Raw genomic sequence first — 19162 nt, 5'->3', positions numbered from 1 at the left:
ATCAGTAAGAAATTAAGTGGTGTTAGTGGTAAAGAATTGCCTGACATACGAAATTTGCCTGACATATGGATTCGCCATACATACGAACAGACATACAGACCAAGGGAACAGAATAGAGAGCCTTTAATAAATCCACATACCTATTACCAATTAATCTTTGACAAAGGAGGCAAGAATATAAAATGGGAAAAACTCTCTTCATTAAGTGGTGCTGGGAAAGTTGAACAGCCTCATGTAATAAAATGGGAAAAACTCTCTTCATTAAGTGGTGCTGGGAAAGTTGAACAGCCTCATGTAAATCAATGAAGTCGGAACACACCCTCTCCACACCCAAAAATAAAGTCAAAAGGGCTTAAAGACTTAAACATAAGGCAGGACATTATAAAAGTCCTCAAAGACACCATAGGCAAAACATTGTCAGACATAAATCATACCAATGTTTGCTTAGGAGAATCTCCCAAGAAAAACAAACAAACAAAAAAAGGAACCTAATCAAACTTACTAGGAAAAAAAAAAGGGAACTTAATCAAACTTACTAGGAAAGACTAGACATTTCTTCAAGAAAATTAGAGATACCAAGGGAACATTTCATGCAAATATGGGCACAATAAAGAACAGAAATGGCATGGACCTAACAGAAGCAGAAGATATTAAGAAGAGGTGGCAAGAATGCCCAGAAGAACTATACAAAAAGATCTTCATGACCCAGATAACCACGATGGTGCGATCACTCACCTAGAACCAGACATCGTGGAATGTGATGTTAAGTGGGCCTTAGGAAGCATCACTATCAACATAGCTAGTGGAGGTGATGGAATTCCAGTTGAACTATTTCAAATCCTGAAAGATGATGCTGTGAAAGTGCTACACTCAATATGTCAGCAAATTTGGAAAACTCCAGTGGCCACAGGACTGGAAAAGCTCAGTTTTCATTCCAATCCCAAAGAAAGACAATGCCAAAGAATGCTCAAACTACCACACAATTGTATTCATCTCACATGCTAGCAAAGTAATGCTCAAAATTCTCCAAGCCAGGCTTCAACATTATGTGAACCGTGAACTTCCAGATGTTCAAGTTGGACTTAGAAAAAGCAGAGGAACCAGATATCAAATTGCCAACATTTGTTGGATCATAAAAAAGCAAGAGTGTTCCACAAAAACATCTATTTCTGCTTTATTGACTATGCCAAAGCCTTTGACTGTGTGGATCACAAGAAACAGTGGAAAATTCTTCAAGAGATGGGAATACCAGACCACCTAACCTGCCTCCTGAGAAATATGTATGCAGGTCAAGAAGCAACAGTAAGAACCAGACATGGAACAAAAGACTGGTTCCAAATCAGGAAAGGAGTATGTCAAGGCTGTGTATTGTCACCCTGATTATTTAACTTATATGCAGAGTACATCATGAAAAACGCTGGGCTCAATGAAGCACAAGCTGGAATCAAGATTGCCAGGAGACATATCAATAACCTCAGATATGCAGATGATACCACCCTTATGGCAGAAACTGAAGAAAATAAAGAGACTCTTGATGAAAGTGAAAGAGGAGAGTGAAAAAGTTGGCTTAAAACTCGATTCAGAAAACTAAGATCATACATCCAGTCCCTTCACTTCTTGGCAAATAGATGGGGAAACAGTGGAAACAGTGGCTGACTTTATTTTTTGGGGTTCCAAAATCACTGTAGATGGTGACTGCAGCCATGAAATTAAAAGACGCTTTCTCCTTGGAAGAAAAGTTATGACCAACCTAGACAGCATATTAAAAAACAGAGACATTACTTTGCCAACAAAGGTCCGTCTAGTCAAAGCTATGGTTTTTCCAGTAGTCATGTATGGATGTGAGAGTTGGACTATAAAGAAAGCTGAGTGCCGAAGAATTGATGGTTTTGAACTGTGGTGTTGGAGAAGACTCTTGAGAGTCCCTTGAACTGCAAGGAGATCCAACCAGTCCATCCTAAAGGAAATCAGTCCTAAATATTTATTGGAAGGACTGATGATGAAGCTGAAACTCCAATACTTTGGGCACCTGATGCGAAGAACTGACTCAGTGGAAAAGCCCCTGATGCTGGGAAAGATTGAAGGCGGGAGGAGAAGGGGACGACAGAGGATGAGATGGCTGGATGGCATCACTGACTCAATGGACATGAGTTTGAGTGAGCTCCAGGAGTTGGTGATAGACAGGGAGGCCTGGCGTGCTGCAGTCCATGGGGTCACAAAGAGTTGGACACGACTGAGTGACTGAACTGAACTGAATCAAACTTACAAGCTATTGCACAGCAAAGGAATCCATTAAAAAAAGAAGAAGAAGAAGAAGAAGAAAAACCACAGGGAAGAAAAATAAATGGAGGAATTCCCTAGTGGTCCAATGGTTAGGCCTCTGTACTTTCACTGCTCAGGGTATGAGGTCAATCCCAGGTCAGGAAACTAAGATCACACAAGCTGCATGGTTGCAGTCACAGAGAAAATGAAAATGGTTCCTAATCAAACTTACAAGCTTTTGCACACTCAAACAAAACATAAACAAAACAAAAAAGACAATCTACAGAATGGGGAAAATACTTGCAAGAGACGCGAATGACTAGGGCTTCATTTTCGAAATATAGAAACAGCAAACACAACTTAACAACAACGAAAACAGACAACCCAATCCAAAAACAGGGAGAAGACCTAAATAAATAAGCCTCCAAAGAAGACATAGAGATGGCAAATAGGCACATGAAAAAGTGCTTATCATCACTATGTATTAGAGAAATGCAAATCAAAACTACAATGAGGTACCACCTCACACTGGTAAGAATGGCCACCATTAAAAAGTCTACTTGCCTGTGCTATACACTAGGTCTTTGTTGGTTACCCATTTTAAGTACAGCAGTGTGTACATATCCATTCCAAATTCCCAAACTATCCATTCCCCCTGTTACATGACAGCCTTGATGGAAGAAGAGTTTGGGGAAGGGTGGATACATACATATCTATGGCTGAGTCCCTTTGGCTGTTCACCTGAAACTATCACAACACTGTTTATCAGCTAAATCCCAATATAAAACAAAAAGATTAGCAACAACAACAACAAAAAAACAAATAACAAGGACATAGGAACTTACCTGGTAGTCCAGTGGTTAAGATTTCACATTTTGATTGCAGGGATCATGGGGTTCGATCTCTGGTTGGAGAACAAAACTCCACAGGCTGTGTAGAGCAGCCAAAACAAAACAGAAAACATCTAAAAGGGGAAAAAAAAAAGTCTACAAATTACAACTGCTGCAGAGTGTATGGAGAAAATGGAAACCTCCTATACTGTTGGTGGGAATGTAAGGTGCACTCACTGTGCAATATAGTATGGAGATTCTTCAAAAAAGTAAAAGTAGAAATACCATATGACCCAGCAGTACCACTCTTGGGCATATATCCAGAGAAAATTATAATTAAAAAGATACATGCATAAATGTTCATGGCAGCACTAGTCACAATAGCAAAGACATGTAAACAACCTAAAGGTACACTGACAGATAAAAGGATAAAGATGGTATGGTACACATACACAATGGAATAAAACTCAGCCATGAAAAACAATGAAATACTGCATTCACAGCAACATGGATGCAACTACAGACTATCAGACTAAGTGAATAAGTCCAACAAAGACAAACACCATATGATATCTATATGTGGAATCTAAAATAGGACACAGATTAATCTATCTATGAAACAAAAACAAATTCATGGACACAGAAAATAGAATGGTTGCCAAGGGTGAGGGTTTAGGCGAGGCATAGAGTGGAAGGTTAGGGTTAACAGATGAAGACTATTATATACAGAATAAAAAAACAAAAAGGTCCTACTGTATAGCAAGGAGAACTATATTCAACCATAATGGAAAAAAATATTTTTAAAAAGGCATGTATATATAACTGAATCATTTTGCTGTACAGCATTGTAAATCAACTATACTTCAATATAAAATTTTTTAAAAATAAAACACTAGAAAAAAAGAAAACTAGCCAAGCTTAAAAAATGCTTTGAAAAATGGATATAAATTTTATTTGATTCACCCATTAAGAATGTATGAGAGTTTCAGTTTTTTCACATCTACCTCAGGATTTCATATGGTCAATGTTATGTATTTTATCTCTTCTATCAAGTAAATGATGGTATCCCATCCTGCTATTAATTTGCATTTCTCTAATTGTTAGCAATTTTCAATACCTTTCCATGTCCTTGGTGATACATCAGTAAAATGTTCCTATGTGCATTTTGCCCAATTTCTAATTATATGGTTTGCATTTCCATGGTTGAGTATTGAATATATAAATAGGAACATGCCCAGTGACACATTAGTGGTTCGTGGATATTTGCTCTGAGAATACAAATTATCTTTCCATTTTCTTCATATGGACTTAGGCAGAGCAAAACTATACAATTTTAGAGTCATCCATTTATCAATTCATTTTGTTAAATGAATATTTTTTTGACTGTCATCATAAGAACAATTTGCCAAGTGCTAAGTCAAACAAATTTTGTCCTATAGTTAAGCCTAAATGTTTTATACATTTGGGCATTTTACATTTAAATCCATGATCCATTTTGAGTTAATCTGGGCAAATGTGAGGTTTAGGTCAAAGTTCGCTTTTAAAATTTATGCCTGTTTAATTGATCCAGAAACTAATATAAAAAAGACTGATTCATGCAATTATCCTTCAATTAAAAAATAAATAAAATTTTTTAAAAAACTGTCTTTCATCCAGTAAATTGATTTTAGACATTAGTCAAAAACAGGCTGAGTATATTTCTGAAAATCAATTTCTGGGTTCTTTTTTTTTTCTTTCATTGATATACGTCTTTTTTCCTCCAGCAAAACCATGCAGACTTGATAAATGATAACAGTTTAATGATGTAAAATCAGGTAGAGAACTGTTGCTGGGAATGAAATTGGTATTGCCCCCATGGAAAACTATATGGAGGTTTCTTATGATCCAGCAATCCACACCTGGGCACACAGTCAAAAAAAACATAAACTATAATTCGAAAAGATACATGTACACCAATGTTCATAACGGCACTATTTAAAATAGATAAGACATGGAACCAAACTAAATGTCCACCAATACATGAATGGATAAAGAAGATGTGGCATATATATATATATGTGTGTATATGTATATACACACACATATATATACACATATATATATACACACACATATATATGGAATATTAGTGAACCACAAAAAATGAAATAATGCCATTTGCAACAACATTTACTAAGTGAGGTCAGACAAAGAAAGATAAATATCATATGATATCACTTACATGTGGAATCTTTTTTAAAGATGATACAAATTACCTTATTTGCAAAACAGTAATAGACTCAGAAAACTACATTATGGAAATAAACACAAAATTGTAAAGCAGTTTTCCTCCAATTAAAAAAAGAGAAAACTAAGTTATGGTTACCAAAAGGGAAAGGAGGAAAGGATTAATTGTAAATCTGGGATTAACAAAAACAAACTACTATATATAAAATTATCAACAGTCTACTACTATATAGCACAGGGAACTATATTCAATATCTTGTAATAACCAATAAAGGAAAACAATTTAAAAAAAACCATAAATACACACATAATTAAATCACTTTGCTGTAAACCTCAATCACTGTAAACAACTATACTTCAATAAAATAAACTTTAAAAATCAGGTAGAGAGATAATGCTCACTGTATAATTCTTTCAATAAATTGTTTATTCTACTTGCATTGTTTCTCCTATTGACAGACGTCTTAAATACTTCCAAATTTGGTCATTAATGAATTAAGCTGCTAAAAGTAGATATGAGAAAGTGTTTGTGGGGACATAATTTTACAACTCCTATGGGTAAATACTGGAGAAGGCAATGGCACCCCACTCCAGTACTCTTGCCTGCAAAATCCCATGGACGGAGGAGCCTGGAGGGCTGCAGTCCATGGGGTCACTGAGGGTTGGACACGACTGAGCGACTTCACTTTCACGTTTCACTTTCATGCACTGGAGAAGAAAATGGCAACCCACTCCACTGTTCTTGCCTGGAGAATCCCAGGGACGGGGGAGCCTGGTGGGCTGCCGTCTATGGGGTCGCACAGAGTCAGACACGACTGAAGTGACTTAGCAGCAGTAGCAGTATGGGTAAATACCAGTAACCACAACTGGAGAATTGTGTGGTAACGGTATGCTTACTTTTGTAAGAAATGACTGAACCATCTTCAAAAGTGGCTTTACTACTGTGCATTCCCACCAGCATTGTACAATTCCTGTTACTCCAGGCCCTCACCAGAATGTAGTTTTTAAGTGTTCTGATTTTCATCATTCTAATACATGTACAATGGCTTTTTATGTTTATTTGCATTTTCCTGATAACATATTTCCCACCTGTACACTTTCTTTGGTGAGATGAATGTTAGTTCTTCTGTTTACTATTTAATCAGATTGCATTCTTACTATTGAACTTTTATTAGAGTTTTTGTGCAACCTGGATGATAGTCTTTTACCAGATGTTTCTTTTGCAAATATTTTCTACCAGTCTCTGGCTGATCTTCCTATTCTCTTAACATTATCTTTTGCAAAGCACAACTTTTTTATTTTTTTTTTTAACTTTTTATTTTCTATTGGGAAATACCCAATTAACAATACTGTGATAGTTTCAGGCAAACAGCTAAAGGGTTCAGCCATAGGTACACATGTATCCATTCTCCCTCAGTCTTCCCTAGCGTCTCAGATGGTAAAGAGTGTGCCTGCAATGCAGGAGACCCAGGTTCGATTCCCAGGTTGGGAAGATCCCCTGAAGAAGGGAATGGCACCCCACTCCAGTATTCTTGCCTGGAAAATCCCATGGACAGAGGAGCCTGGTGGGCCACAATCCACAGGGTCAAAGTGTTAGACATGATTGAACGACTAGCATACATTCTCTCTCAAACTCCCCTCCCATCCAGGCTGCCACATAACATCAAGCAGAGTTCCATATGCTATACAGTAGGTTCACGTTGGTTATCCATTTTGAATATAGCAACAACTTTTTAAGTTTAATGAAATTCAGCTTTTCAAGTATATATTTCATGAATTGGGCCTTTGGTGTTGTACCAAAAATACGCTGTCAAATCAAAGATCATTTAGGTTTTCTGCTAGATGACACGACTGAGTGACTAACACATACTGTTTAGCATAGGGAACTCTATTCAATATATTGTAAAATCCAACAAGGAAAAGGAATCTTAAAAATATATATATATTCAGTTATACATATGTATGCATATACTTATGTATAATCATATCACTGTGCTATACACCTAAAACTAACACAACATTGCAAATCAACTACTTTTCAAGTAGAAAAAACAAAATAGAAATAAACCCATGCACTTATGGTCAATTAATCTACAACAAAAAGGGGCAAGAACATAAAATGAAGACAGTCTCTTCAATAAGTGATGCTGGAAAAACTGGAGAGCTACAAGTAAAAGAATGAAATAAGGGACTTTCATGGTGGTTCAATGGTCAAGAATATGCCTTTCAATGCAGGTTCAATCCATGGTTGGAAAACTAAGATCCCACATGCCAAGGGGTAACTAAGCTTGCATACCCCAACTACTGAGCTCCTGTACTCTGAAGCCCGCAAGCCACAACTAGAAAGCCCACATGCCACAACTAAGACTGAATGCAGCCAAATAAAGAAGGAATGAACTTAGAACATTCTTGAACAGCACATAACAAAAATGAACTCAAAATGGATCAAAGACCTAAACATAAGAGTGGAAACCACAAAACTCCTAATGGAAAACACAGGCAGAATGGTCTGAAATAAATCAATAGTAGGAATAGTTTACTGGATCTCCTATCCAAAATCGAAGGAAATAAAAGGAAAAATAAACAAACGGAATCTAATTAAATTAAAATGCTTTCACACAGCAAAGGAAACTATTAATAAAATGAAAAGACAACCTAGAGACTGGGAGAAAATATTTGCAAATTATATGATGCATAAGAAGTTAATACTTAGAAGTATAAACAGTTCATACAATTCAACACAGAAAAACCTGATTTTAAAATGGGCGGAAGAACTGAACAACCATTTTCCAAGGAAGAAATGCAGACGAGCAACAGACCTGAAAGGATACTCAACATTGCAAATCATCAGGGAAGTGCAACAAAATGCTTCACAATGTGCTGAAACTACAACACATCACAACCACAATGAGATATCACCTCACACCTTTCAGAATGGCTATCATCAAACGTCTATAAATAACAAACATTGGTAAGGATGTGGAGAAAAGAGAACCCTAGCACACTGCTGATGCAAATGTAAACTAGGGCAGCCACTATGGAGAACAGCATGGTGTTTTCTTAAAATACTAAAAAATTAGAGTCACCATATTATTCAGTGATCCCACTCCTAGGCATATATCCAGAGATAACTCTAATTTGAAAAGATACATATTCACCCAATGTTCCTGGCAGCAGTATTTTTAATAGCGAGACATGACCGCAGCTTGTTTCCATGGACAGATGTACAGATAATGTGGTACATATATAGAATAGAATACTACACAGAAAGAAAAACAAATGAAATAATGAAATTTGCAACAACATGCATGGACCTAGAGATGATCATACTAAGTAAACCCAGACAAAGACAAATATAATGCTTATATGTGGAATGTAAAAAATTATACAAAATAACTTATTCTAAAACAGTAATAGATTCACACAGAAAAGAAAACTTATTAAGGATACCAAAGGGGAAAGGGAGAAAGAAGGATCAATTAGGAATTTGGGATTAAAATATACACTAATACACACACTTTATTGAGCCCATCTTTGCATAAAATGTTCCCTTGATATCTCTAATTATCTTGAAGATATCTCTAGTCTTTCCCATTCTATTGTTTTCCTCTATTTCTTTGCATTGATCACTGAGGAAGGCTTTCTTATCTCTCCTTGCTATTCTTTGAAACTCTGCATTCAGAGTTTCCTTGTTTCCTTTGTTTTTCACTTCCCTTCTTTTCAGAGCTATTTGTAAGGCCTCTGCAGACAGCCATTTTGCTTTTTTGCATTTCTTTTTCATGGGGATGGTCTTGATTCCTGTCTCCTGTACAATGTCACAAACCTCTGTCCATAGTTCATCAGGTACTCAGTCAGATCTAGTCCCTTAAATCTATTTCTCACTTCCACTGTATAGTCATTAGGGATGCAGAAATGGTAGGCACCTAACAGAAGCAGATGATATTAAGAAAAGGTGACAAGAATACACAGAAGAACTGTACAAAAAAAATCTTCAAGACCCAGATAATCACAATGGTGTGATCACTCACCGAGAGCCAGACATTGTGGAATCTGAAGTCAAGTGGGCCTTAGGAAGCATCATAACAAACAAAGCTAGTGGAGGTGATGGAATTCCAGTTGAGCTACTTCAAATCCTGGAAGATGATGCTGTGAAAGTGCTGCACTCAATATGCCAGCAAATTTGGAAAACTCAGCACTGGCCACAGGACTGGAAAAGATCTGTTTTCATTCCAATCCCAAAGAAAAGTAATGCCAAAGAATGCTCAAACTACCGCACAATTGCACTCATCTCACACGCTAGTAATGTTCAAAATTCTCCAAGCCAGGCTTCAGCAATTCGTGAACTGTGTTAAACTGGTTTCAGAAAAGGCAAAGGAACCAGAGATCAAATTGCCAACATCCGCTGGATCATGGAAAAAGCAAGAGAGCTCCAGAAAAAACATCTATTTCTGCTTTATTGACTATGCCAAAGCCTTTGACTGTGTGGATCATAATCAACTGTGTAAAATTCTGAAAGACATGGGAATACCAGACCACCTGACCTGCCTCTTGAGAAACATGTATGCAGGTCAGGAACAAACAGTTAGAACTGGACGTGGAACAACAGACTGGTTCCAAATAGGAAAAGGAGTTCATCAAAGCTGTATATTGTCACCCTGCTTATTTAACTTATATGCAGAGTATATCATGAGAAATGCTGGACTGGAGGAAGCACAAGCTGGAATCAAGATTGCCTCAAGAAATATCAATAACCTCAGATATGCAGATGACACCACCCTTATGGCAGAAAGTGAAGAACTTAAAAGCCTCTTGATGAAAGTGAAAGAGGAGAGTGAAAAAGTTGGCTTAAAAGCTCAACATTCAGAAAACTAAGATCATGGCATGCAGTTCCCTCACTTCATGGCAAATAGATGGGGAAACAGTGGAAACAGTGGCTGACTTTATTTTTTGGGGTTCCAAAATCACTGTAGATGGTGACTGCAACCATGAAATTAAAAGACGCTTACTCCATGGAAGGAAAGTTATGACCAACCTAGACAGCATATTAAAAAGCAGAGACATTACTTTGTCAACAAAGGTCCGTCTAGTCAAGGCTCTGGTTTTTCCAGTAGTCATGTATGGGTGTGAGAGTTGGACTATAAAGAAAGCTGTGCACCAAAGAATTGATGCTTTTGAACTGTGGTGTTGGAGAAGACTCTAAGTCCCTTGGGCTGCAAGGAGATCCAACCAGTCCATCCTAAAGGAGATCAGTCCTGGGTGTTCATTGGAAGAACTGATTTTGAAGCTGAAACTCCAATACTTTGGCCACCTGATGCAAAGAGCTGACTCATTGGAAAAGACCCTGATGCTAGGAAAGATTGAGGGCAGGAGGAGAAGGGGATGAGAGGGTGAGATGGTTGGATGGCATTATCGACTCAATGGACATGGGTTTGGATGGACTCCGGGAGTTGGTGATGGACAGGGAGGCCTGGCGTGCTGCAATTCATGAGGTCGCAGAGTCAGACATGACTGAGTGACTGAACTGAACGAATATACACACTACTATATATAATGTATGAGTAGATAAGCAACAAGGAACTACTATATAGGACAGGGAACTACAGTCAGTATCTTGTAATAACTTATCATGGAAAATAAACTTGAAAAAAATATATAAGTAACTTTGATGTATACCTGAAGCTAACACATTGTAAATGAACTGTATTTCAATAACACTTAGAAAAATACACTTATAAAAACATTGCCTGTGTAGGATTTTTTTAATAAGTTCCTTCTTTTTTCTTTTTAGAAAAATTATTTACATTGGAGGATAATTACTTTACAATATTGTAATGGTTTTTGCCATACATCAGTATGAATCAACCATAGGTATACATATGTCCCCTCCATCCTGAACCCCGTTCCCAGTGCCCTCTCTACCCTATCCCTCCAGGCTGTCACACAACACTGGCTTTGGGTGCCCTGTGCCATACATTAAATTCACACTGGTTACCTATTTTATATATGGTAATGTATAAGTTACAAAAGTATTCTCTCAAATCATCCTGCTCTGTGTTTCTTCCACTGAGTCAAAAGTCTGTTCTTTATGTCTGTCTCCTTTGCTGACCTACATGAAAGACCATCAGTACCATCTTTTTAGATTCCATATATATGTGTTAATATATAGTATTTGTCTTTCTCTTTCTTACTTTGCTTTTCTTTCACTCTGTATCATAGGCTCTAGGTTCATCCACCTCATTAGAACTGACTCAAATGAATTTCTTTCTATAACTGAGTAATATTCCACAGTGTAAATGTACCACAACTTCCTTGTCCATTCATCTATCAAGGGACATCTAAGTTGCTTCCAAGTCCTAGCTATTATGAACTGTGCTGCAATGAACATTAGGGTATGTGTGTATTTTTCAATTCTGGTTTCATCAGGGTACATGCCCATGAATGGGATTGCTGGGTCACATGGTACTTTTCTTCATAATTTTGTAAGCAATCTTCATACTGTACTTCATAGCGATTGTATCAGTTTGCATTCTCATCAACACTGTCAGAATATTCCATTTCCTGCACATCCTCTCCAGCACTTACTATTTTCAATTTTTTCTGATGAATGCCATTCTGACCAAAGTGAAATGATACCTCACTGTGGTTTTAATTTGCATTTCTCTAATAATGAGTGATGTTGAAGAACTTTTGTGTTTACTAGCCATCTACATTACTTTGCCAACAAAAGTCCATCCAGTCAAGGCTATGGTTTTTCCAGTAGTCATATACAGATGTTAGAGCTGGACCATAAAAAAGCTGCATGGCAAAGAACTGATGCCCTCGAACTATGGTGCTGGAGAAGACTCCTGAGATTCCCTTGGACTGCAAGGAGATCAAACAACTCAATCCTAAAGGAAATCAACCCTGAATATTCACTGGAAGGACAGATGCTGAACCTTAAGCTTCAATATTGTGGTCATCTGATGCGAAGAGCCAACTTATTGGAAAAGATCCTGAACTGGGAAAGATTGAGAGCAGGAGGAAAAGGGGACGACAGAGGACAAGATGGCTGGATGGCATCACTGACTCAAAAAAGAACTAAAGAGCTGCTTGATGAAAGTGAAAGATGAGAGTAAAAAAGTTGGCTTAAAACTCAACGTTCAGAAAACTAAGATCATGGCATCTGGTCCCATCACTTCACGGCAAATAGATGGGGAAACAATGGAAATAGTGACAGACTTTATTTTTTTGGGCTCCAAAAACACTGCAGTGACGACAGCCATAAAATTAAAAGAGCTTGCTCCTTGGAAGAAAGTTATGATCAACCTAGACAGCTTATTAAAAAGCAGAGACATTACTTTGCCAACAAAGGTCCATCTAGTCAAAGCTATGGTTTTTCCAGTAGTCACGTATGGATGTGAGAGTTGGACTATAGAGAAAGCTGAGCGCCTAAGAACTGATGCTTTTGAAATGTGGTGTTGAAGAAGACTCTAGAGAGTCCCTTGGACAGCAAGGAGATCCAACCAGTCCATCCTAAAGGAAATCAGTCCTGAGTATTCATTGGAATACTGAAGCTGAAACTCTAATACTTTGGCCACCTGATGCGGAGAACTGACTCATTTGAAAAGACCCTGATGTTGGGAAAGATTGAAGGCAGGAGGAGAAGGGGACGACAAAGAATGAGATGGTTGGATGGCATCACCGACTCGATGGACATGAGTTTGAGTAAGCTCTGGGAGTTGGTGATGGACAGGGAAGCCTGACGTGCTGCAGTCTATGGGGTCACAAAGAGTTGGACACGACTATGTGTCTGAAATAAACTGATACTTTCCAGGCAGTGCTAGTGGAAAAGAACTCACTTGCCAGTGCATAAGATGTAAGAGACATGAGTCCAATCCCTGGGTCAGGAAGATCCCTTGGTGGAGGGCATGGCAACCTACTCCAGTATTCTTGCCTGGAAAATCCCATGGACTGAGGAGCCTGGCAGGCTATGGTCCATAGCATCGCAAAGAGTCAGACACGACTTAAGTGACTTAGCACGCAAATATACACACATACATAAAAATTATTTTCCATGATATGTTATTAGAAGATATTGAAGTTTCTTGTGCTATACAGTAAATCAATGTTGCTTATCTATTTTATGTGTAGTAGTTTGTATCTGTTAATCACATACTATTTTTTCTAATTTCTTAATTCTTAATGAAATAGTTGATTTACAATGTTGTGTTAGTTTCTGATATACAGCAAAGTGAATCAGCTGTACATATACATATATCCCCTTTTTTGGATTTCTTTCTTATTTAGGTCACCACAGAGCACAGACTTCCCTGTTCTATACAGCCGGTTTGCATTAGTTATCTATTTTAAAAACTGTTGTTTAGTCTCTAAGTCATTACCAACTCTTTTGTGATCCCATCGAATGTAGCCCGCCAGGCTTCTTTATCCATGGGATTTCTCAGGCAAGAATACTGGAATGAGTTGTCCTTTCCTTCTCCAGGGTATCTTCCCGACCCAGGGATCGAACCTACATCTTCTTCATTGGCAGGTGGATTTTTTTTACCACTGAGTCACCAGGAAAACCTATTTTATACATGTGTTTTCAGTCGCTTCAGTCGTGTCCAACTGTGCTACCCTATCGACTACAGCCTGCCAGGATCCTATGTCCATGGGATTCTCTAGGCAACAATACTGGAGAGGGTTGCCATGCCCTTCTACAGGGGATCTTCCCAACCCAGGGATCAAACCCACATCTCTTACATCTCCTGCATTGGCAGGAGGGTTCTTTACCACTAGTGCCACCTGGGAAGCCCATTTTATACACAGTATTGTATATATGTCAATCCCAATCTCCCAATTTATCCCACCCCCACTTCCTCCCTTGGTATCCATACATTTGTTCTCTATTTCTGTGTCTCTATTCCTGCTTTGAAAATAAGTTCAACTGCTTCATTTTTCTAGATTGAATATATTAGCAATATTATACAATATTTTTCTCTTTCTGACTTTACTCTGTACTACAGTCTGTAGGTCCATGCACATCCTGAAAATAGCACAAGTCCATTCATTTTTATGGCCAAGTAATATTCTATTGTATATATGTACTATATTTTCTTTATCCACCCCTCTGTTGATGGACATGTAGGTTGCTTCCATGTCCTTGCTATTGTGAATAGTGCTGCAATAAACACTAGGGTGCATGTATCATTTTGAATTATGGTTTTCTCTGGATTTATGCCCAGTAGTGCAATTCCTGGGTCATATGGTAGCTCTATTTTTAGCTTTTTAAGGAATCTCCATACTGCTCTGGATAGCGACTGTATCAATTTACTTTTCCACCGAAAGTGGAAAAGGGTTCTGTTTTCTCTATACCTTCTCCAGCATTTATTATTTAAAGATTTTTTGATGACGACCATTCTGACAAGTGTAAGGTGACACCTCATTGTAGTTCTTACTTGCATTTCTCTACTTAGTGACGTTGGGCATGTTTTCATGTGTTTGTTGGCCATCTGTATGTCTTCTATGGAGAAATATCTATTTAGGTCTGCCATTGATTTTTTGATTGGGTTGTTTTTTTGAGACTGAACTGCATGTGCTGCTTCCACATTTCTAATTTATCCATCGCCAACCTCCCCTTGCCCTTTAGTAACCATAAGTTTGTTTTCTATGTCTGTGGACCTGTTCTGTTTGCTATACAGATTCATTTGTATTATTTTTAGATTGCACATATGAGTGGTATCATATAGCATTTGTCTTTCTCTGACTTACTTTATGAAATACAATATTCTCTATGCCCATTTGGGTTACTGCAAATGTCAACATTTCATTCTCTTCTATAGCTGAGTAGTTTTCTATTGTGTATATACCACATCCTCTTTATCCATTCATCTGTTGACAGACACCAAGTTTACTTTCTTATCATAGCTATTGTAAACAATGCTGCTATGAACACTAAGTTGCACATATATTCTCTAATACTTTTCATTTTCTTTGGATATATATATATATACACACACCCAGGAGTAGAGTTGCTGGATCATACAGTAGTTCAAAATAATTGGTTCTGACAGTATTTAGTAGCTTGCTATTTCAGTAATGAGACATATTTTTTATGTTCTCTACTTGCCCATCCCCACTGACATCAACTTACAGCCTGTTTTATAAATAAATTTTGATTGGAACACGTATGCATTCATTAATTTGCATGCTTTCCACAACTATAGAGTTCAGTAGTGTGACAGATACCATATGGTTTAAGGCACAAGGCTTAAGACATTTACCATCTGGCACATTAATGGAATAAGTTGTTGGTCTCTCTAGTAAAATATTATCAAATAAGAATTACATTGATTTATTTAAATAGTACCAAGCATCAGGAAACATTTTGATAACCAAAAAAATCACTTCTTTTTTCTGCTTCATTTCACACTTAACCTCAGGAAACATCACTTTATTTGCTCCTGTCATACATGCATGTGCCAAAACATCATCTCTGTATCTGTACTTTCACTATGGACACTTTTACATAACAAAATCCATTTGAGATTCATCTATATTGTTATCATTTCAGTTCAGTTGCTCAGTCGTGTCCAACTCTTTGCGACCCCATGGACTGTAGCTCGTCAGGCTCCCTGCAATCTTGATTTTAGTTTGTGACTCATCCAGCCCAGCGTTTCTCATGATGTACTCTGCATATAAGTTAAATAAGCAGGGTGACAATATACAGCCTTGGACATACTCCTTTCCCTATTTGGAACCAGTCTGTTGTTCCATGTCCAGTTCTAACTGTTGCTTCTTGACCTGCAAACATATTTCTCAAGAGGCAGGTCAGGTGGTCTGGTATTCCCATCTCTTTCAGAATTTTCCAGTTTCTTGTGATCCCCATAGTCATGGGCTTTGGTATCAGTTAATTCATTATGCTTTTTTTGGAGAGTAATGCTACATTAAATGGATGTAGAATATTTTATAGATCCACTAACCTGTTGTGGGCCATTTGACTTCTTTCAAGTTTGGGCTGACAAAATAAAGCTACTAATTTTAAGGGTATACATTAATGAACAGTTCTATACGAGAAGAAATGTTATTTCAACTTAAGATAAATATATATGAGAGCAATTGCCTGGTTATATCATAGCTATAGAATTAATTTTATTAAAAAAAACTGACAAATTGCTTTTACAAGGTACCTGTTCCATTTGACAAACAATGCCTAAAACTTCCATTTATTCTGTATCTTTAGCAGCACTTGGAAATACTGGGTTTTTTTACTCAGCCACTCTAGTAGAGATTTATTGATATCCAGTGATTTCTAATTGGCATTTCCTTACTGACAAGTGATGTTAAGTATTTTTCCATTTGCTTACATATCACTTTATCTTTAATGAAGAATATTTCCATCTTTTGCACATTTATTGTAATTCATGTACAACAAAGTTCAATTTTTAAGATCCTTCTAGCCTCTAAAAACTAGTCTGTATTTATAACTTTTGCATTTTAAACATATCGCATAAATAAATCATGCAGAAAGAGGCATCTGAATCTGGCTTCCACTTGAATAGTATTTTCAAATTCATCCATGTTGAACAATGTATCAGTACTTCATTCTTTTTATTATACTTTATTTCACTTTCCTGATACTATCTCTTCAAGAACAAAAGCTACCCTATTTTGATTTTGCTGCTTGTGGTTTAGACTTAATATCAAGTCTAAGGTCCTGTAGATGTACAACTATGTTTTCTCTTAAAAGTTGTGACGTTAGCCTTAAAATTTACGTCTTTGATTCATATTTTACTCACCTTTGCAAAGTGTGAAGTTGCTGGACCAAATTTATTCATTTCCATGGGGATATTCACTTGTCCCAACATTATTTGTTGAAAAAATTGATGTTCCCCACTGTAGTGTCTTGACACTCTTGTCAGGAAATCAATTAATCATATATAAGTGGGTACATTTGTGGCTTTTCCATTTCTGTCCTTCCATATACTTATATAACCTGTAATGCTTACCCTTACAATTTTACCATGAGGTCTTAATTATTGGATCTCTGTACTAAGCTTTCTTAACAGTTTGCTGTTTTCTTTTCTTAAATTTTATTTATTTTTGGCTGCATCGGGTCTTAGTTGTGGCACACAGGATCTCTGATGCAGCATGCAGGTTCTTTTCTTGTGGCAAAGGCTCCAGAGTGTGTGGGCTCAGTAGTTGTGGCATGTGGACTTAGTTGCCCCATGGCACACAGAATCTTAGTTCCCCAACCAGGGATCAAACCCATGTGCCCTGCACTGGAAGATAAATTCTTAACCACTGGACCACCAGGGAAGTCCTGTACTGAGATCTAAAATCAGGAAATCTGAGTTCTCTAATGTACTTTTTTCCCTAGACTGCTTTGTCTATTATGTATCCATATTTCCATATGAATTTTATACTCAGCTTGCCAATTTCTACAAAAATGCCAGTTGCGACACTGAGAGAGGTGTCACTAACTCTCTATGTCAATTTGAGGACGAATGTCAATTGTATTTGTTTCTGAAAGCTGGCTAACAGTCAACAACTGCAAAGCTTAGCAAAAGAAAAATTAGTTCTTCCACGGTTCTGGAGACTGGAAGTCTGAAATTAAACTTTTATGTTAACATAAGTAAAATTAATTATCTCACAGTTCTAGAAGATAGAAGTCTGAAATAAAAGCACTCATAGAGTCATGTTTCCAGTGAAGGATCTAGGAGAGAACATATGCCATGTCTTTCTAAGCTTCTATTGTGCCCATCAATCCTTTGTGCCTCTGTTCTTGTAGACACATCACGTCAATCTCCGCCTTTGTAGTTACACAACATTTTTCCTGTATATCTCTGTCTCTGTGTGCCCTTTCCTCTTCTAAGAATACCAGACATACTGGATTAAAATCCCAATCTCCCCAGTATGACGTCAGATTAACTTAATGACATCTGCAAAGCCCCTATTTTCAAATAAGGTAAATTCATAAGAAGCAGAGATTAGAACATTAACATATCTTTTAGGGAAACATAATTCAATTGATGATACCATCTTAACATTACTAACTCTTCCAATGCATGAACATGAGGTATGTTTTGAACTGCTCAATTCTTCTTAAATTTTTTGCAATATGGTTTTCCTAGGTCTCAATGTAAGTCTTACACTTATTTTGTTCAGTTCATGCCTAAGCATTTTATTCTTTTGGATACTATTGCAGATTAAATTGGTGTTGTATTTATTTATTCAGATTATTCATTGCTACTATACAGAAAAATAACTCATTTTTCTATAGTTCCTTATATTATGCAATCTTTCTGAATTCATGTATTAGGTCTAATTACATAATGTGGGATTTTCCATACACAAAATCATTTCCTCTGTGAATATAGTTTTTGTGCTTCAGTACCAAACTAGATGCAATTTATTTTTCTTGCCTAGCTGACCTGGATAAAATTTCTATTATAATGTCAAACAGAAGGAATAAGAATAGAAATTCATATCTTATTCCTGAACTCAGGGGAAAAATACACAGTCACTGAGTACATTAGCTGTAGATTACTCCTAGATATATATTATCTGGTTAATAATGTGTATTACCTAACTTCTCTTCCTGGTTTGTGAAATGTTTTCAATATGAATAGGAACTGGATATTTCCAAATGCTTTATATGCATCTACTGAATTTATGTGTATAAAGAAAAAAAAACAGGGTTACTTCTTTTAATGTCATATTTTAAGAGCATTTCATAAATATGTTAGAAATATACTCTTTCACTTTATGACTGCTTTTTATCATTTTCCTAGCACTTTCCTTTGAGAGAAAAATTTTTGTCAAGTCAAACTTATTTTTTCACTTATGGGTAATCCTTTTGGTGTGCA

The 19162-nt window shown here is 36.9% G+C and overlaps 1 long non-coding RNA gene across 4 annotated transcripts in view; it reads right to left on the bottom strand.

The window, feature by feature from the left end:
• Window positions 1–19162, bottom strand: part of LOC113886777 — a 188225-nt gene that overhangs the window by 91868 nt on the left and 77195 nt on the right. For all 4 annotated transcript variants that reach the window (XR_003509558.1, XR_003509555.1, XR_003509556.1 and 1 more), the window contains one exon: window positions 3108–3226. This is a non-coding gene — a long non-coding RNA (uncharacterized LOC113886777). The remainder of the gene's footprint in view (window positions 1–3107; window positions 3227–19162) is intronic.

Source organism: Bos indicus x Bos taurus, chromosome X (genome assembly GCF_003369695.1).
Source record: "Bos indicus x Bos taurus breed Angus x Brahman F1 hybrid chromosome X, Bos_hybrid_MaternalHap_v2.0, whole genome shotgun sequence".
Classification (NCBI taxonomy): Eukaryota; Metazoa; Chordata; class Mammalia; order Artiodactyla; family Bovidae; genus Bos; species Bos indicus x Bos taurus.
Note: the sequence above shows the minus strand (reverse complement) of the source record. Positions and strands in the feature narration are given on the sequence as shown.